The 18,905-nt window shown below is 43.2% G+C and overlaps 1 pseudogene; it reads right to left on the bottom strand.

Moving 5' to 3' along the window:
- Positions 1–5,443: 5,443 nt before the first annotated feature.
- LOC127632138 (NACHT, LRR and PYD domains-containing protein 3-like) overlaps positions 5,444–18,905 on the bottom strand; it is a 29,421-nt pseudogene continuing 15,959 nt past the window's right edge.

Here is an 18,905-nt window from a genome sequence, read left to right as displayed (position 1 = left end):
ACCTCTCCGGGAACCAGCACCTTATCGTGGTGGAGAGGTTTGTGTGCCCTTATGATCCTGAGGGTTGTGTTGTCTGGAGCCATGTGCTCCTGGTAGGGTCTCCCAAGGCAAAGTGGTCTCAGGTGAGGGGCCAGACTAAGAATGGTTCAAAAATGACTCATGGAAAAAACGGCAAGAGGAGGAGTTACCCTGCCCGGAGGAAGCCCGGGGCCCCTGTCTGGAGCCAGGCCCAGATGGAGGGCTCGCCGGCGAAGCCTGGTGGCCGGGTTTGTCACGGAGCCCGGCCGGGCACAGCCCGAAGAAGCAACGTGGAACCCCCTCTACATCCCTTGGGCCCACCACCCATTGGAGGAACCGCAGGAGTCGGGTGCGCTGCCATATGGGCGCAGTGAAGGCCGTGGGCCTCGACGGACCAGACCCGGGCAGCAAAGGCTTGCTCTGGGGACGTGGAATGTCACCTCACTGGGGGAAGGAGCCGGAACTAGTGAGGGAGGTGGAGCGCTACCAGTTGGATCTGGTGGGGCTTACATCGACGCACAGTTTTGGCTCTGGATCCGTACTCCTGGATAGGGATGGACTCTATTCTTCTCTGGAGTTTCCCAGGGTGTGAGGCGACGGGCGGGTGTGGGGATACTCACGAGTCCCCGGCTGAGCCACTACGCTGGAGTTTACCCCGTGGATGAGAGGGTCGCCTCCCTACGCCTACGGGTTGTGGGGAAAACTCTGACTGTTGTCTGTGCATATGCACCGAACAGCAGTTCAGAGTATTCGGCCTTCTTGGAGACCCTGAATGGAGTCCTGAATAGGGCCCCAGTAGGGGACTCCATAGTGATGCTGGGTGACTTCAACGCACACGTGGGAAATGACAGGGACACCTGGAAAGGCGTGATTGGGAGGAACGGCCTCCCTGATCTGAACTCAAGTGGATGTTTGTTATTAGATTTCTGTGCTAGTCATGGATTATCTATAACAAACACCATGTTCGAACATAAGGATGCTCATAAGTGTACGTGGTACCAGAGCACCCTAGGCCGAAGGTCGATGATCGATTTTGTAATCGTGTCGCCGGATCTGAGGCCATATGTTTTGGACACTCGGGTAAAGAGAGGGGCAGAGCTGTCAACCGATCACCATCTGGTGGTGAGTTGGGTCAGGGGTGGGGAAAGACTCTGGACAGACCTGGGAAGCCCAAGCGAGTAGTGCGGGTGAACTGGGAACGCTTGGAGGAGGTCCCTGTCCGTGAGATCTTCAACTCACACCTCCGGGCGGAGCTTTTCAGGCATCCCTGCGGAGGTTGGGGACATTGAACCGAGTGGGCAATGTTCAAAGCTTCCATTGCCGAGCCGCGGTGGAGAGCTGCGGCCTCAAGGTTTTAGGTGCCGCAAGGGGTGGTAACCCTCGAACACCGTGGTGGACACTGGTGGTCAGGGAAGCCGTCCGACTGAAGAAAGAGGCCTTCCGGATTTGTTGTCCCGGAGGTCTCCGGAGGCAGTTGCAAGGTACCGGACGGGCCCGAAGTGCTGCGGCCTCGGCCGTGAGGGAGGCAAAGCAGTGGGTGTGGGAAAAGTTCGGAGAAGCCATGGAGAAGGACTTTCGGTCCGCACCAAAGTGCTTCTGGAAAACCGTCCGCCACCTTAGGAGGGGAAACGGGGAACCATTCAAGCTGTATACAGCAAAGATGGGACGCTGTTGACCTCAACCGAGGAGGTTATTGGGCGTGGAAGGAACACTTTGAAGAACTCCTAAATCCCAACACGCCTCTATGGTAGAGGCAGAGCCGGAGGATGATGGGGATCAGATTCTATTTCCCTGGGGAGGTCACTGAGGTAGTCAAACAACTCCGCAGTGGCAAAGCCCCGGAATTGATGAGATCCGACCAGAAATGCTGAAAGCTCTGGATGTGGAGGGGTGTCATGGATGACACGCTCTTCAACATTAGCGTGGAAATCTGGGACAGTACCTAAGGAGTGGCAGAACGGGGTGGTGGTTCCCTCTTCAAAAAGGGGGATCAGAGAGTGTGTGCCAACTACAGGGGTATCACACTTCTCAGCCTCCCTGGTAAAGTTTACTCCAAGGTGCTGGAGAGGAGGGTTCGGCCGATTGTCGAACCTCAGATTGAAGAGGAACAATGCGGTTTTCGGCCCTGGTCGTGGAACGACGGACCAGATCTTTACTCTCGCAAGGATCCTGGAGGGGGCCTGGGAGTATGCCCATCCGGTCTACATGTGTTTTGTGGATCTGGAGAAGGCGTATGACCGGGTCCCCGGAGAGACTGTGGGAGGTGCTGCGGAGTACGGGGTGGGGGGTCCCTTCTTAGGGCTGATCCAATCCCTGTACGCCCAAAGCGAGGGCTGTGTCCGGTCCTCGGCACAAAGTCGAAGTTCATTCCATGTGGGGTTGGTCTCCGCCAAGGCTGCGCTTTGTCACCAATCCTGTTTGTGATATTCATGGACAGGATATCGAGGCGTAGTCGGGTGGGGAAGGTGTGCGGTTCGGTGGGCTGGGGATCTCATCGCTGCTTTTTGCAGATGATGTTGTCTTCATGTCATCATCGGTCCGTGACCTTCAGCTCTCACTGGATCAGCTGGCAGTCGAAGTGTGAAGCAGCTGGGATGAGGATTAGCACCTCTAAATCTGAGGCCATGGTTCTCAGCAGGAAACCGATGGAGTGCGTACTCAGGTAGGGAATGAGGTTTTGCCCCAAGTGAAGGAGTTCAAGTACCTCGGGTCTTGTTCACGAGTGAGGGACAATGGAGCGGAGGTTGGCCGGAGAATCGGGCAGCAGGGGCGGTATTGCACTCGCTCTATCGCGACCGTTAGTCACGTAAAAGAGAGCTGAGCCGAAAGGCAAAGCTCTCGATCTACCGGTCAATTTTCGTTCCTACCTCACCTATGGTCATGAAGGTTGGGTCATGACCGAAAGAACTAGGTCGCGAGTACAAGCGGCCGAAATGGGCTTCCTCAGAAGGGTGGCGGGCTTCTCCCTTAGAGATAGGGTGAGGAGCTCAGTCATCCGTGAGGAGCTCGGAGTAGAGCCGCTGCTCCTTTGCGTTGAAAGGAGTCAGTTGAGGTGGTTTGGGCATCTGGTAAGGATGCCCCTGGCCAGCCTCCCTAGGGAGGTGTTTCAGGCACGCCCAGCTGGGAGGAGGCCTCGGGAAGACCCAGGACTAGGTGGAGAGATTACATCTCCACACTGGCCTGGGAACGCCTCGGGGTCGCCCAGTCAGAGCTGGTTAATGTGGCTCGGGATAGGGAAGTTTGGGGCCCCCTGCTGGAGCAGCTGCCCCCGCGACCCGACTTCGGATAAGCGGTTGAAGATGGATGGATGGATGGATATCCCCTGCCATTGGTTCCAGCTGCCCTTGAACAACTTTGCACTGCCAAGTCCTTCACTAAACTCGATCTTCACAGCGCTTACAACCTCATTCACATTCGAGAGGGGGATGAGTGGAAAACAGCTTTCTCAACCAGCACAGACAACAATGAATACCCGGTGAAGCCTTTCAGATTAGCCAACAGTCCTTCCGTCTTCCAGGCCTTAAATAATGATATCTTCCGAGATCTTCTGAATCAGGCGGTAATCGTATACTTCTACGATATACTCATCTACCCCAACTCTTACAAAGAGTATGTCCGAGCTGTTCTTCAATGCCTCATCACCCACAAACTCTATGCCAAGACTGAAAAATGTGAGTTCCACCAAACCTCTGTTTCGTTTCTTGGAAATATCATCAGCCCAGAGGGTCACGAGAACAAGGTGAGAGCAGTTCTGGATTGGCCACATCCCACCACATAAAAGGAATTGTAGCATTTTCTAGGTTTTGCCAATATCTACACGCACTTTTGTAAGGGGCTTCAATAATGTGGCCGCACCTTTGACTTTTGTGACTAAGAGAAATAGTACAAGACTCATGTGGTCTCCAGTTGCTCTCCAGTCCTTCAAAGATCTTGAAACCTGTTTCACCAACGCTACCGTTCTTCACCATCCAGATCCTGGTAGTCCATTCATTGTTGACCTTGATGCATCGAACACTGGAATCGGAACCATACTCTCTAAAAGGTACGGAACACCTCCTAAACTATTTCCCTGTGCATTTAATCATGCAAACGCTGCCATGCTGAATAGAACTATGATGTCAGGAACCGAGAGCTACTTGCAGGATTAGAAGGCAGGATTAGAAGAGTGGTGCCATTGGTTGGAATAGTTCTAACGAATCATCAGAACCTAGAGTACTTGCGTACAGCCAAGAGACTTAACCCAAGACAGGCTCGATGGCCGTTGCTCTTTACTTGTTTCAACTTAACTGTCACATATCGTCCAGGCTCTAAGAACATCAAGGCCGAGGCTCTTTCACGCCAGTTTGAATACTCACTGCAAATCCCTACTGAAGAACCCCTCTTATCACACACACTGATCATCGCTCCGGTCCAATGGGACATCATGACAGAGATCACCAACGCTCACACCAATGATCCACCACCTGTCAACAGTCCGCTGGACAAAATCTATGTTCCACTTCAGCTTCGTGAGAGGGTTATTCAGAGTTCATTCTTCGCTCAACTCTGGTCATCCAGGTATCACCGCCACTCTCCAGCTAGTACGCAACCAGTTCTGTTGGTCCACATTAAAGGCAGATACTATCCCGGAGGTCCAAAACTGTCCAATATGCAAAATCAACAAGTCATCAAAGCAACTCCCAACTGGATTACTGCAGCCTTCACCCATACCTCAACGGCCTTGGTCTCATATCGCCATAGATTTTGTTATGGATCTTCCTCGATCTCAGGGTCACACTACCATTCTCACAGTAGACTGTCGATTAATCCCGCTACTAAAGTTACCTACTGCCTTTGAAACAGCAGAGCATTTTGGACAAAATGAAGTCCAACTCTGAGAAATTGAACTAGAAACTACATTTGTACAATTTCTGAAGAACATGTGAGTGTGTTTGTCTGTGTAAAGCTCTCAGCTATAATGCAGAATAGTCTTTTACTTTTCAGGTGTTCAGCACAGTTGCTAGGGTGTTGTGGGGGTTGCTAGGGGGTTTCATACAGGTCCAAGTCAACGGAGTCCAACTCTTCTGTTATTTTACAGTGAAAATCTTCACTTCTGTCATCCCACAAATTTGAATGTTCATGAGTGCTTTCACTTTCAAATTTTACTCAAGATTTTACTGTAAAATAACTTAAAATGCAGCTTGTTTCTCATCAAAACTTCAGATTGTCTGACTTCAGAAGACTTGGAGCATGTTACATGGACTACTTTTACAACACTTTGGGGTCCTTTTTAAGCTTTAAAATGAGTCATTATCAGCTGCCATTGTATTAAAAGAGTGAACAGGACATCCACAATTCCTCGTTTTGTGTTCCACAGAAGTCAGTCATAAGGGTTTGGAATGATATGAGGGTGAGTAAATGATGACAGAATTCTTATTTTTGGTGGATTATTCCTTTATTGATCAGTCGTAATGATGAAACAATGTCAAGATTGCTGAAATATTTGCAGGGAAAATGTTTCTCGGGTCAAAGTGCTCGTGGTGTACAGATGTCAGTGCACTCGGAAGTACTGTATATTTACATAGATGAAAGTTTGGTCAATCGTTCTTATTTACACAGAGACACTGAGGAATCATCGTCAACTCTAAATCCAGCATAGAGCGGTTCAGTGAATGTGGTGTTGAATGTGTGCAAGCGTGTGAGTGTGTGCATGTCAGAGACGCTGTAGAAGGACAGAGTGCCGGACGTCCAGTCCAGATACACTCCTATTCTCTTAGAGCTGACTAAAGGGACTCGTATGACAGTGATGTTATTATGGTGTCTGACAGTGAATCTGTCATTAGAGCAGTACAGACTCCAGGAGTTTTTATCACATCCAAACCAACTTTCACTCCATCCTTTCCTCTTGATTCCTTTATAGGTCACTGATATATAAACACTGTTCCCCTCCATTCAGTCTCCCAGTAACAGCGTCCAGTCAGACTCTCTCTACACAGAACATGGGGCCACAAATCAAATCTCTCTGGATGATCAGGATATGACTGACACTCTTTCACATAAATCACCTTTCTGTTCTCCTCAGACAGAGATAGATTAGTGTTTGCTGTATTTGGATCCAGTGTGAGATCACAGAAATCTGAACACAAGAACAGGCATTAGAAACAACATTGAAATGTGTGTGTGTGTATATATATATATATATATATATATATATATATATATACAGTGAAGAAAATAAGTATTTGAACACCCTGCTATTTTGCAAGTTCTCCCACTTAGAAATCATGGAGGGGTCTGAAATTGTCATCGTAGGTGCATGTCCACTGTGAGAGACATAATCTAAAAAAAATCCAGAAATCACAATGTATGATTTTTTAACTATTTATTTGTATGATACAGCTGCAAATAAGTATTTGAACACCTGTCTATCAGCTAGAATTCTGACCCTCAAAGACCTGTTAGTCTGCCTTTAAAATGTCCACCTCCACTCCATTTATTATCCTAAATTAGATGCACCTGTTTGAGGTCGTTAGCTGCATAAAGACACCTGTCCACCCCATACAATCAGTAAGAATCCAACTACTAACATGGCCAAGACCAAAGAGCTGTCCAAAGACACTAGAGACAAAATTGTACACCTCCACAAGGCTGGAAAGGGCTACGGGGAAATTGCCAAGCAGCTTGGTGAAAAAAGGTCCACTGTTGGAGCAATCATTAGAAAATGGAAGAAGCTAAACATGACTGTCAATCTCCCTCAGACTGGGGCTCCATGCAAGATCTCACCTCGTGGGGTCTCAATGATCCTAAGGTGAGAAATCAGCCCAGAACTACACGGGAGGAGCTGGTCAATGACCTGAAAAGAGCTGGACCACCGTTTCCAAGGTTACTGTTGGTATTACACCAAGACGTCATGGTTTGAAATCATGCATGGCACGGAAGGTTCCCCTGCTTAAACCAGCACATGTCAAGGCCCGTCTTAAGTTTGCCAATGACCATTTGGATGATCCAGAGGAGTCATGGGAGAAAGTCATGTGGTCAGATGAGACCAAAATAGAACTTTTTGGTCATAATTCCACTAACCGTGTTTGGAGGAAGAAGAATGATGAGTACCATCCCAAGAACACCATCCCTACTGTGAAGCATGGGGGTGGTAGCATCATGCTTTGGGGGTGTTTTTCTGCACATGGGACAGGGCGACTGCACTGTATTAAGGAGAGGATGACCGGGGCCATGTATTGCGAGATTTTGGGGAACAACCTCCTTCCCTCAGTTAGAGCATTGAAGATGGGTCGAGGCTGGGTCTTCCAACATGACAATGACCCGAAGCACACAGCCAGGATAACCAAGGAGTGGCTCTGTAAGAAGCATATCAAGGTTCTGGCGTGGCCTAGCCAGTCTCCAGACCTAAACCCAATAGAGAATCTTTGGAGGGAGCTCAAACTCCGTGTTTCTCAGCGACAGCCCAGAAACCTGACTGATCTAGAGAAGATCTGTGTGGAGGAGTGGGCCAAAATCCCTCCTGCAGTGTGTGCAAACCTGGTGAAAAACTACAGGAAACGTTTGACCTCTGTAATTGCAAACAAAGGCTACTGTACCAAATATTAACACTGATTTTCTCAGGTGTTCAAATACTTATTTGCAGCTGTATCATACAAATAAATAGTTAAAAAATCATACATTGTGATTTCTGGATTTTTTTTTTAGATTATGTCTCTCACAGTGGACATGCACCTACGATGACAATTTCAGACCCCTACATGATTTCTAAGTGGGAGAACTTGCAAAATAGCAGGGTGTTCAAATACTTATTTTCCTCACTGTATATATACACACACATACACACACTCACCTAAAGGATTATTAGGAACACCATACTAATACTGTGTTTGACCCCCTTTCGCCTTCAGAACTGCCTTAATTCTATGTGGCATTGATTCAACAAGGTGCTGAAAGCATTCTTTAGAAATGTTGGCCCATATTGATAGGACAGCATCTTGCAGTTGATGGAGATTTGTGTGATGCACATCCAGGGCACGAAGATCCCGTTCCACCACATTCCAAAGATGCTCTATTGGGTTGAGATCTGGTGACTGTGGGGGCCATTTTAGTACAGTGAACTCATTGTCATGTTCAAGAAACCAATTTGAAATGATTCGAGCTTTGTGACATGGTGCATTATCCTGCTGGAAGTAGCCATCAGAGGATGGGTACATGGTGGCCATAAAGGGATGGACATGGTCAGAAACAATGCTCAGGTAGGCCGTGGCATTTAAACGATGCCCAATTGGCACTAAGGGGCCTAAAGTGTGCCAAGAAAACATCCCCCACACCATTACACCACCACCACCAGCCTGCACAGTGGTAACAAGGCATGATGGATCCATGTTCTCATTCTGTTTACGCCAAATTCTGACTCTACCATCTGAATGTCTCAACAGAAATCGAGACTCATCAGACCAGGCAACATTTTTCCAGTCTTCAACGGTCCAATTTTGGTGAGCTCTTGCAAATTTTAGCCTCTTTTTCCTATTTGTAGTGGAGATGAGTGGTACCCGGTGGGGTCTTCTGCTGTTGTAGCCCATCCGCCTCAAGGTTGTGCGTGTTGTGGCTTCACAAATGCTTTGCTGCATATCTCGGTTGTAACGAGTGGTTATTTCAGGCAAGTTTCTTTTCTATCAGCTTGAATCAGTCGGCCCATTCCCACCTCTAGCATCAACAAGGCATTTTCGCCCACAGGACTGCCGCATACTGGATGTTTTTCCCTTTTCACACCATTGTTTGTAAACCCTAGAAATGGTTGTGCGTGAAAATCCCAGTAACTGAGCAGATTGTGAAATACTCAGACCGGCCCGTCTGGCACCAACAACCATGCCATGCTCATAATTGCTTAAATCACCTTTCTTTCCCATTCTGACATTCAGTTTGGAGTTCAGGAGATTGTCTTGACCAGGACCACACCCCTAAATGCATTGAAGCAACTGCCATGTGATTGGTTGATAAGATAATTGCATTAATGAGAAATTGAACAGGTGTTCCTAACAATCCTTTAGGTGAGTGTATACAGTGCATCCGGAAAGTATTCACAGCGCTTCACTTTTTCCACATTTTGTTATGTTTCAGCCTTTTTCCAAAATGTATTAAAATTCATTGTTTTCCTCAAAATTCTACAAACAATTCCCCCTAAAGACAATGTGAAAAAGTTTGTTTGAAATCTTTGCAAATAAATTTTTTTTAAATCACATGTACATAAGTATTCACACCCTTTGGTCAATACTTTGTTGAAGCACCTTTGGCACTAATTACAGCCTCAAGTCTTTTTGTGTACGATGCTACAAGCTTGGCACACATATTTTTGGGCAGTTTATCCCATTCTTTGCAGGACCTCTCAAGCTCCATCAAGTTGGATGGGAGCGTCAGTGCACAGCCATTTTCAGATCTCTCCAGAGATGTTCAATCGAGTTAAAGTCTGGGCTCTTGCTGGGCCACTCAAGGACATTCACAGAGTTGTCCTGTAGCCACTCCTTTGTTATCTTGGCTGTGTGCTTGGGGTCATTGTCCTGTTGGAAGATGAACCTTCACCTCAGTCTGTGGTCCACAGCACTCTGGAGCAGGTTTTCCATCAAGGATGTCTCTGTACGTCGCTGCATTCATCTTTTCCGATCCTGACTAGTCTCCCAGTTCCTGCTGCTGAAAAACAACCCCACAGCATGATGCTGCCACCACCATGCTTCACTGTAGGGATGGTATTGGCCAGGTGGTGAGCAGTGCCTAGTTTCCTCCAGACATGATGCTTGACATTCAGGCCAAAGAGTTCAATCTTTGTTTCATCAGACCAGACAATTTTGTTTCTCATGGTCTGAGAGTCTTTCAGGTGCCTTTTGGCAAACTCCAGGCGGGCTGTCATGTGATTTTACTGAGGAGTGGCTTCCGTCTGGCGCTCTACCATACAGGCCTGATTGGTGGAGTGCTACAGAGATGGTTGTTCTTCTGGAAGGTTCTCCTCTCTCCACAGAGAAACGTCAGAGTAACCATCGGGTTCTTGGTCACCTTCCTGACTAAGGCCCTTCTCCCCCTTCTCCCCAAACTTCCTCCATTTACTGTTGGAGGAGGCCACTGTGCTCATTGGGACCTTCAATGCTGCAGAAATATTTCTCGATACAATCCTGTCTCGGAGGTCTACAGACAATTCCTTGCACTTCATGGCTTGGTTTGTGCTCTGACATGCACTGTTAACTGTGGGACCTTATATATAGACAGGTGTGTGCCTTTCCAAATCATGTCCAATCAACTGAATTTACCACAGGTGGACTCCAATCAAGTTGTAGAAACATCTCAAAGATGATCAGTGGAAACAGGATGCACCTGAGCTCAATTTTGAGTGTCATGGCAAAGGCTGTGTATACTTATGTACATGTGATTTTTTTTAATTAATTTTTTTAGTAAATTTTCAAAGATTTCAAACAAATTCTTTTCATGTTAAAATAATTTAATACATTTTGTAATAAGGCTGTAACATAATAAAATGTGGAAAAAGTGAAGTGCTGTGAACACTTTCCGGATGCACTGTATATGTGTGTGTGTGTGTGTATGTGTATGTGTGTGTGTACATACATTTTTGTGGTCCAGGTGTAATATTGATCTCTGCTCCATGATTCACACTATAAAACACAAACACACACAATGTGAAAATCAATCCTGAATCACAGACTCTTAAACAGACAGGAGCACATTCAACATGACCTTAATAATGCTGATCAGTAAAACAGAGTCCATATATTCAAGTTTCATACACTCCAGACATGTTTTCCACAGAAATATCACACTAAAACTGATTTATTAATTCCATTATAGAAATAGATTCAATTAGAGGTGGACTGATATTGGATTGTGCTGATTCGTTGAAATTATAATCTAACAATAGATTTTTAAAAATTTTCGTCTATATTAATTATTTATAAATATAAAAAAACATTTAATTAGTCTTTTCTTCCTGTGATGGGGTGGGCCAGACAGATACAAGAGCCCAAATTTTATTCAATTCCAGATGCACTTTATGGGGGATTTGATTTATAGTGTTGAACTTTTAACTTTAAAGACACTTTAACTTTGAAATACAGTGGGACTTTTATTTTGAAATGTTTGCGCTTCACTGCTTCCAGCTGCTCAAACAAATAATGCAGTTCGCACTACACAATTTTAAGCCCGATTTTCGCTCGCCAACAGTTTTGTGGAGATCACCAACAAAAGCCCAAAATCCCCTCTGAAACACACACACACACACACACACACAATGATTTGTAGTATTCAACATACTTGAGTTTTTCCAGAGTGCAGTGTGGATCATCGAGTCTCTCAATGACCAGTTTGACTCCTGATTCTCCTGGGTGATTGTAGCTTAAGTCCAGCTCTTTCAGATGTGAAGGGTTTAAAATCAGAGCTGAAGCAACATAACAACAGCCGACCTCTGTCACCATACAGCCAGATAATCTACAAACACACACATCAACAGTCAAATTGCTGAGATAGAGAATTGATTTAGCAACATGTACTCGAGTCACATTTCAATAGACTTAAATCCACAAACAGGCCTCATAAGTCTTTGTTTTTAACACTGACGTTATTGAGATCATAAAGGGAAAATTTGTGTTTTCCTTTGACATGTATGATCAAGCTAGTGCTGCAACAAATAACTGATCAAATCAATAATATCAATACAAATTTATAGGTTTTTTGGAGTCACTATTGTGATGCTGTCTTACAGGAATAGTTCACCCAAAATGCTAATCCTCTCATCATTTACTCACGCTTACATGTCTCAAACTTTCTTCTGTGGAACACAAAGATATTTAGATGTAGATGTGAATGTTTCTATTCAATGTAAGTAAATGGAGTCAACACTTTATTGCTTAAAAAAGGAAATAAATGCATCATTACACTTAAAGCTCGATTACACTTTCTAGCCCTCTGCGCATGCATCAAGCACACAGAAGTTCAACTGACAACTGAATCATGATCATGTCTACAGACTGCAATGGTAAGGGGTACAGTGAAAAAGGAAAATCGATCACATCTCTTCAACAGACATGGATTAAACCACTGTAGTCGTATTGAAACAAGTTCACCTATTAAAGGGTAGGAAGTTAATTCTATACCTTCATGGAGAAGTTTAGACCTTTTTTTACCCTGTTTGAGGAACTTTATATTTCTAAGCTCATCCGTAAGTAATTGTCATAGGTATTTTGACTTTGTTAACAATGAGTGTTTGAATGTTTTGTTTATAGAGGGTTTGTGTTCTGTACATTTATGGATTACTTGATGGCTTAAACATCTGAGAAGACTGGAACTAAGAGAGTTGATTTCCATTTACTGCTTCACTGTTACTTAAGCATCGCTATACTTCAAACATTGATGCCAAATCTCTCTTCTGGAGAGATTTGCAAAGTATGGTCCTAACTGATTGCAAACTAAAGACTGTGCTTTGTGGAGCTGAACTGTCTTTTTCCTCCAGCGGCTCCACCCGTTCCTCCAGAGACTCTTCCTTCAGCAGTTCCGTCCACCCTCCCAGAGATTCCTCTTAAAGTGGCTCTGTCCCCCCTTCCTCTAGCGGCTCCATCGCCTGACCCGGTCCCTGCCCTGTGGCCGCCTCCAAGGCCTTCTGACCTGTCTCGGCCGTTCAGCTGCCTCCCAGGCCTCCTGACCCGTCTCTGTTCCACGGCAGCCTCCCAGGCCTCCTGACCCTGTCTCTGTCCCGCGGCAGCCTCCCAGGCCTCCTGACCCTGTCTCTGTCCAGCGGCAGCCTCCCAGGACTCCTGACCCAGTCCGTACCCTGAGGTGGCCTCCTTGGTCTCCTGGCCGTCTGCCTGATCTGCTTTGGTCTCCTGGCCATCCCCCTGATCTGCTCTGGCCTCTTTGGTCTCCGGCTCCACCTTGGTCCTCACTCCCACCGGCTCTGCCTTGGTCTTCCGAGCCCCCAGCTCCACCTCAGCCCTCTGAACCTCTGGCTCCAGCTTGGTCCTCTGAGCCTGCAGTGTCACCCTGGCTCTCCATCGCTCCAGATCCGCCTTGGTCTCAAGCTGACTTCACCTTGTTCCTTTGCTCCCCTTGCCCCTACACCAAATGGACAATTTTTTGGTGAAGCATCTAGAACCCGCTCCTTAAAGGGAGGATCTGTCATGTATTCCCCGTTTCTGTGCTTAGACTTATGTTGAAATTATTGTTTAGTTTCCCGTTCCTGTTAATTTTGTAGTCCTTTGAAGTTTCTTTTTATGACTGGCTTCCCCCTGATTGTTTCTCCAGGTGTTCCTCATACCCTTGTTTTCCCTTGTGTATTTAAGCCCTTGTTTACCCTGGTTTCTTTGTCAGTCATCTCATGTATTACGCTATGCTCGATACTTTGTTCCCTGTATTTTGTTTTGTTATGTTCGGAGTTGCCTTGTTTATCTTTGTTTTCTTAAAAGCTTAATTTAGATCCTCCATCCTCGCCTGCCTCGTTACATTATAACTGGGAAAGCTGTGAATGGACAACCCTCACCAAGATCTTGGAAATTAAAGTCAATTTGGAGAGTGGCCTATAATTAATATGTATTTCCGGATCCAAAGAGAATGTTTTAACAAAGGATGGAGAATTGCATGCTTAAATCGATTTGGAACAACTCCATTAGATAAGGAGCTGTTAACTAATGCTGTCACACTGGAAATAATATCTGTAAAAACATCTTTAAAAAGGCATGGAGTTTGAATTTCCAGCTTGTAACTGTAACACTTCATCTTGGAGACTACATCCGCTAACTGTTCTGACCAACAGTTTCAAAGTGAGTCAGGGAGCTAGATGGGGAAAGTATTAGTGGTTGATCAAATTGTGATGCATCTTTAATATATGCTTGATTCTGTGAGTAAAAAAGATTTTTGGACAGTCTGACAATGTCAAACAGTGTGCCATGCTGATATAAATGTGTTCATATCATACAGTCTGACAAGCAACAATCTTAAAAGGACTGTAAAAATGTTAGTGTATAATTGGATTAATTCTGAAACAAATGCTTCAAACAAGTGTGAAACCACCCTGAATGTACTGGTACACTCGTTCATGATTGAAATCAATGCATCAGTAATATATTTGTGAAAAAGTATCTGCTGGCTGATTGAACAAGAGGAGAAGGCTTGTCATTCGGTCAGTTTGTCATTTTTGTTTAACAAGGAAAGAAAGGTGCTGGATGAATTATGAATGAGTAAAAGTGACTGATGACCACACATTACAATGACATAAATGTGTTATTGAAAAGTAATTCAATATCTAGTCTAGACTAAAGACTCGTCTATTTAGCCAGGTATACACCTAATTTATCCATTAACTCACAATTAGGCTGCTTTTTTAAGGTAAGCACCAACCAGAAACATTTCTCATAATCTATAACTCAGCAAAACATTTTACGACATCTATGCTAATATTATTATTTTTTCAAACCCGGGGTTCATACCCAGAGGTTACCAGAGCCAGCCAGATCCGTTCCTTCTTAGTGACTACACTACTGTGTCTCCAAGTGATGACGACTAAATAAATAAAGTTTAATCATTTTAAACCATGACTTGTACTACACATAAATAACTAATATTGGCATTATATTCATGATGTTAGCCAGAGGGGCTCTGAGAGATATAATTACATTCTTTTCAATGGCATGCACTGTATAAAGATCTTAGATCAAATCTAATGGTCACAATTTCAGGAGTTTTTTTGTTTACTGGAAATGTATTGAAAGGTGAATTTTCACTGTTTTATCAGCTCAATGATCAACAACAATTCAAACAGTACAACCCACTGAAGAGACTGTCTATCACTCAAAGCCTCATTTTCATTTGTCAAAAAATGTATGATTTCATTAAAGAAATAAATAAGATCCACAACAGATTTTTATCTCTGCATTTCAAATTTGCTATTATTAGATTGAAGTCATCCTTAAATATTTTGCATGACAACTACTGTAATCTGGGCTTATTTTAGTGCAGTTGGGAATGTATATTATTGTAAAGAAGCTTTGTGCTGTTATTTCATACAAATCAGTTAAATCCCCTTAATTACCTCAGTATCTCCAGATGACAGTTTGTACTCTTCAGTGCATCAGAGATCAGCTTCACTCCTGAATCCTGCAGGTCATTGTTACTCAGGTCCAGCTCTCTCAGAAGAGAGTTTGATGATTGTAGACCTGACGCCAGGCTTTCACAACATTGATCAGTGAGATTACAGTTGGACAATCTAAATAACATGATAAAAAAACACCACCACCATAATCAATAAAGCACTGACATTTCAAATCATGAAAATCTTCCAAGATAAAGAATTCAGTTTGTTAAACGGTTTATCTGCACAATAATTTACCAAATAGTAACATGACTCATCAACATATTTACGGATAAAACATTTTAGAATTGAGGAAAAAAGAATGAATTACATTATAACTACAGTAAATTTTACCAGCAATAATTTCTACAGTGTTAATTATACTTGAGTACTGACAGCTTGCATAAACTGTCATTACTATCTTCTATATGTTCTCCACAAGACAGTCTGCTCTGTCAACTAGATAAGTATTGTAATACTGTAATCTTCTGTATATTTGATTATCTTATTCTGATTAAGATGATAAGTTCATTCAGATATGAATGGATCATTTATCTGACATGTGAATCCACCAAACCGACTATACTGGTTTTAGTTTCAAGTGTGTATTATGAGGAGCTGGTGTATTACTGTACACACCAGTGAACATCAACTGCGATAATGTATTAAACAAACAGAAATATCTAATTTACACACAACTAATACCTTAAAAGATACAATGTGTTGAACCTTATGATTTTGCAGAAATGTGCTTATTAAATATAGGCTATATTTATTTACTTTCCAAATGTAAAGCAATATAATCAAATAAATTGTAATCTTAATAAAATATGTTTTTGAAATCACAACTGGAAAAATTATTTTAATTTTAAAATTAGGTAAATGCGTTAACAGTTTTTTTAAAGCCACATTTAATTAAATAATAAATCTAATAAATTACCTTATTAATAAATTATTCCTATCATTTAGCTGCAGTATATTGGGTACACCAAACTGAAATTCATATTATTTACATGTAGGGCTATTAGAAATATCTACAATATCTCCTTAATTGTCACAAAAAAGAGATAAAGCTTAACGGCTCTCAAAAGAATAAAATCCACAAAACAGCACAACACTACTGTGTCTTTAATGTTAAGTGATACACTTTCAATAAAGATATATTTTACATATTAAAAGTGTCCATAAAATCCATGCATAGTGTAAGCAACAATATTCATAAAAAGTCATAAAACATTGACTTAAATTACTTTTTTATTATTGGAAGAGTTAAGTACAATCAGTGGTGGAAATTCACTGGCAGGACCCTAGTTGGTGATATTATTATTTTGTATCACTCTAGGGCAATATACATCTAAAATCTATATCAACATTACATTTATAGTTGCTGTGAGGATACAACCTGACAGTTGAGAATGTTCATTGAAAATTAAATACCTCAGTATCTCAAGTTTACAGTTTGTTCTTCTTCAGTGCATCAGAGATCAGCTTAACTCCTGAATCCTGCAGGTCATTGTTACTCAGGTCCAGCTCTCTCAGAGGAGAGTTTGATGATTGTAAAGCTGATGACACAATTTCACAGTGCTGAACCGTCAGATTACAGCCAGACATACTAAAAAACAGGAAGCATGTACAGCAAACAAATAAAGACAAGCAACATTACTTATGGTCATGACAATTACACATTTTGTATATTAAACTTAAAAGGGTCATATGTCATGAAGAATCAAATTTTTCCTTGATATTTTGACATATGGAGTTCTGTCACGGAGAAACTCACTGAGGCAGGGATAAGGACTCAATCGCGTGGTTTAATGAACAGGAGAATGTAGCAGAGAAGAAAACAACAGGTAAGGATATCCAGCAACAGTTTAGATATAAACAGCAGGTGAGTAATATCCAGACAGGTAAATATAGCGAGGTACAGATGATAGGTGAACTCACAACTGTCCTTTGATCTATGCAGGAAACGTAAACAACACAGGAGAGTTCAATACGCTGGGGAATAAACGGAGGATGAACCAATACGACACTCTGAAGGGGACAATAACTAGGTAAGTATATACACTGGAAGGTCTAGACGAAACTAGGGAGTCCGTTGTCTGAGGAAACACAGACAAGAACAGACATTGAATGTGTATGTGAGCGGGGTCAAGTGATCAACTCAAGGGTAAATGGTCTACACTTATATAGCGCTTTATTTATTAACCTTAGAGGTTACCAAAGCACTTTACATTGTGTCCCAATCACCCATCCACGCTCACATTCATACACCAATGGCGGCAGAGCTGCCATGCAAGGCGCTAGCCTGCCATTGGGAGCAACTTGGGGTTCAGTGTCTTGCCCAAGGACACTTCGGCATGTAAAGTCGTGTGGGCCGGGATTCAAACCGCCAACCCTGCGATTAGCAGCTGACCAGCTCTACCATCTGAGCCACAGCCGCCTCAAGGGAGAGTAAGCGGAGTGAGGAATGAGAGAGGGAGTCCAGTGAAAAATACAATAGAAGTCCTGCGTCAATTTATAAAGTCACAAGTATTAAGTGGGCAAGTTGATTTCATTCAAATAGATCAAAGAAGGCAAAAAGGAATCCACACACCAGGCCATAAAAGTTGCTACAAAAGTGAAACATTTGGTTCAAAGTCCATTATCCATTGAGACATATTTTTATCAATGGATCTTGTACTTCGAACCTCATTTTATCCTTTATTTTTGCAACTTTTATGGCCTGGTGTGCAGATTCTTTTTTGCTAAGGATGCACCGATTTATCGGCCAAACATTGGTATCGGCCGACATTCGACTAGTTGACTGCCATCGGCCAGTGATGTCATTCACAAATGGCAGTGGCCGATGTTTATCTGTTTATATGCATTGGTTATTTGCGGTCAACTTTGACAACAGTTGCCTACCCAGCTGCAGATTCAGAGAAGATCCAACAGGTGGTACTATAATACCAACACCAAAGTGTTCAATTCTGGCGACTTCAAGATAAGCATTTATTTATTTTCTCGAGTACGAGTAGCATTCATGTAACCATTGGCTAAAGCATTTGTTCCAGTTACCGTTCAGACAGATGCGTTTTCAAGCTAAAAAAGCAAAACGCACCACAACGATTAGAATAGAACGCAGGAGTATCAAGACGCGAATATATCAGTTGAAGAAGTTTTTGTAACTTGACACAGCATCTAAAAATGTTGCGCGCCCATGAAAGATGCTCAAAACCCAGTGAAACGTGACGCAGTTGTCAAAAGACATCCATCTATTGGTATTGGCGCAGAATTTCACAATAAGTGCATCTCACATTTTTGCCAACTATTCCTGAACATCAAAGGGGAAACACCTGGACAATTTTCCATTATTTATGAATATAAACTGTCATAGAACTCTCTCACAAAATCTGAAATCTACACCTGAATATCACCACGGTGTGATAAATTGCAAATCACCTTGCTGCCCATTTAAGACCAATACAAAGACACAAAATGTATACGTAAAACTATAACAAATACCGTGAAAACAAAGAATGCTAGTGTATGTATTTTATATTATTAAGGATGTCTCTGTGCAACTGGTATAATGGTCTCTTTCCCATGTCTGTAAAACTAATGGTTACAAAGTTATAAAGTCTTTGCCAAACTCTTCATAATTCTGGAAGTCCATCCCCCTCTTTGACCTACAATTTAAATGATCTCCTGTATGTTAAGGTTAAAACCCAGGAAGTAAAGAACCCATTCACCCCCAAATTCTCATTGTTCAAAGCATTTGGTACACAATTTTTTCTGTCTGGATATT

This window comes from Xyrauchen texanus, chromosome 38 (genome assembly GCF_025860055.1).
Source record: "Xyrauchen texanus isolate HMW12.3.18 chromosome 38, RBS_HiC_50CHRs, whole genome shotgun sequence".
Lineage (NCBI taxonomy): Eukaryota > Metazoa > Chordata > Actinopteri > Cypriniformes > Catostomidae > Xyrauchen > Xyrauchen texanus.
The sequence above is the reverse complement of the archived record's forward strand: the minus strand, read 5'-3'. Positions and strand labels throughout refer to the sequence as shown.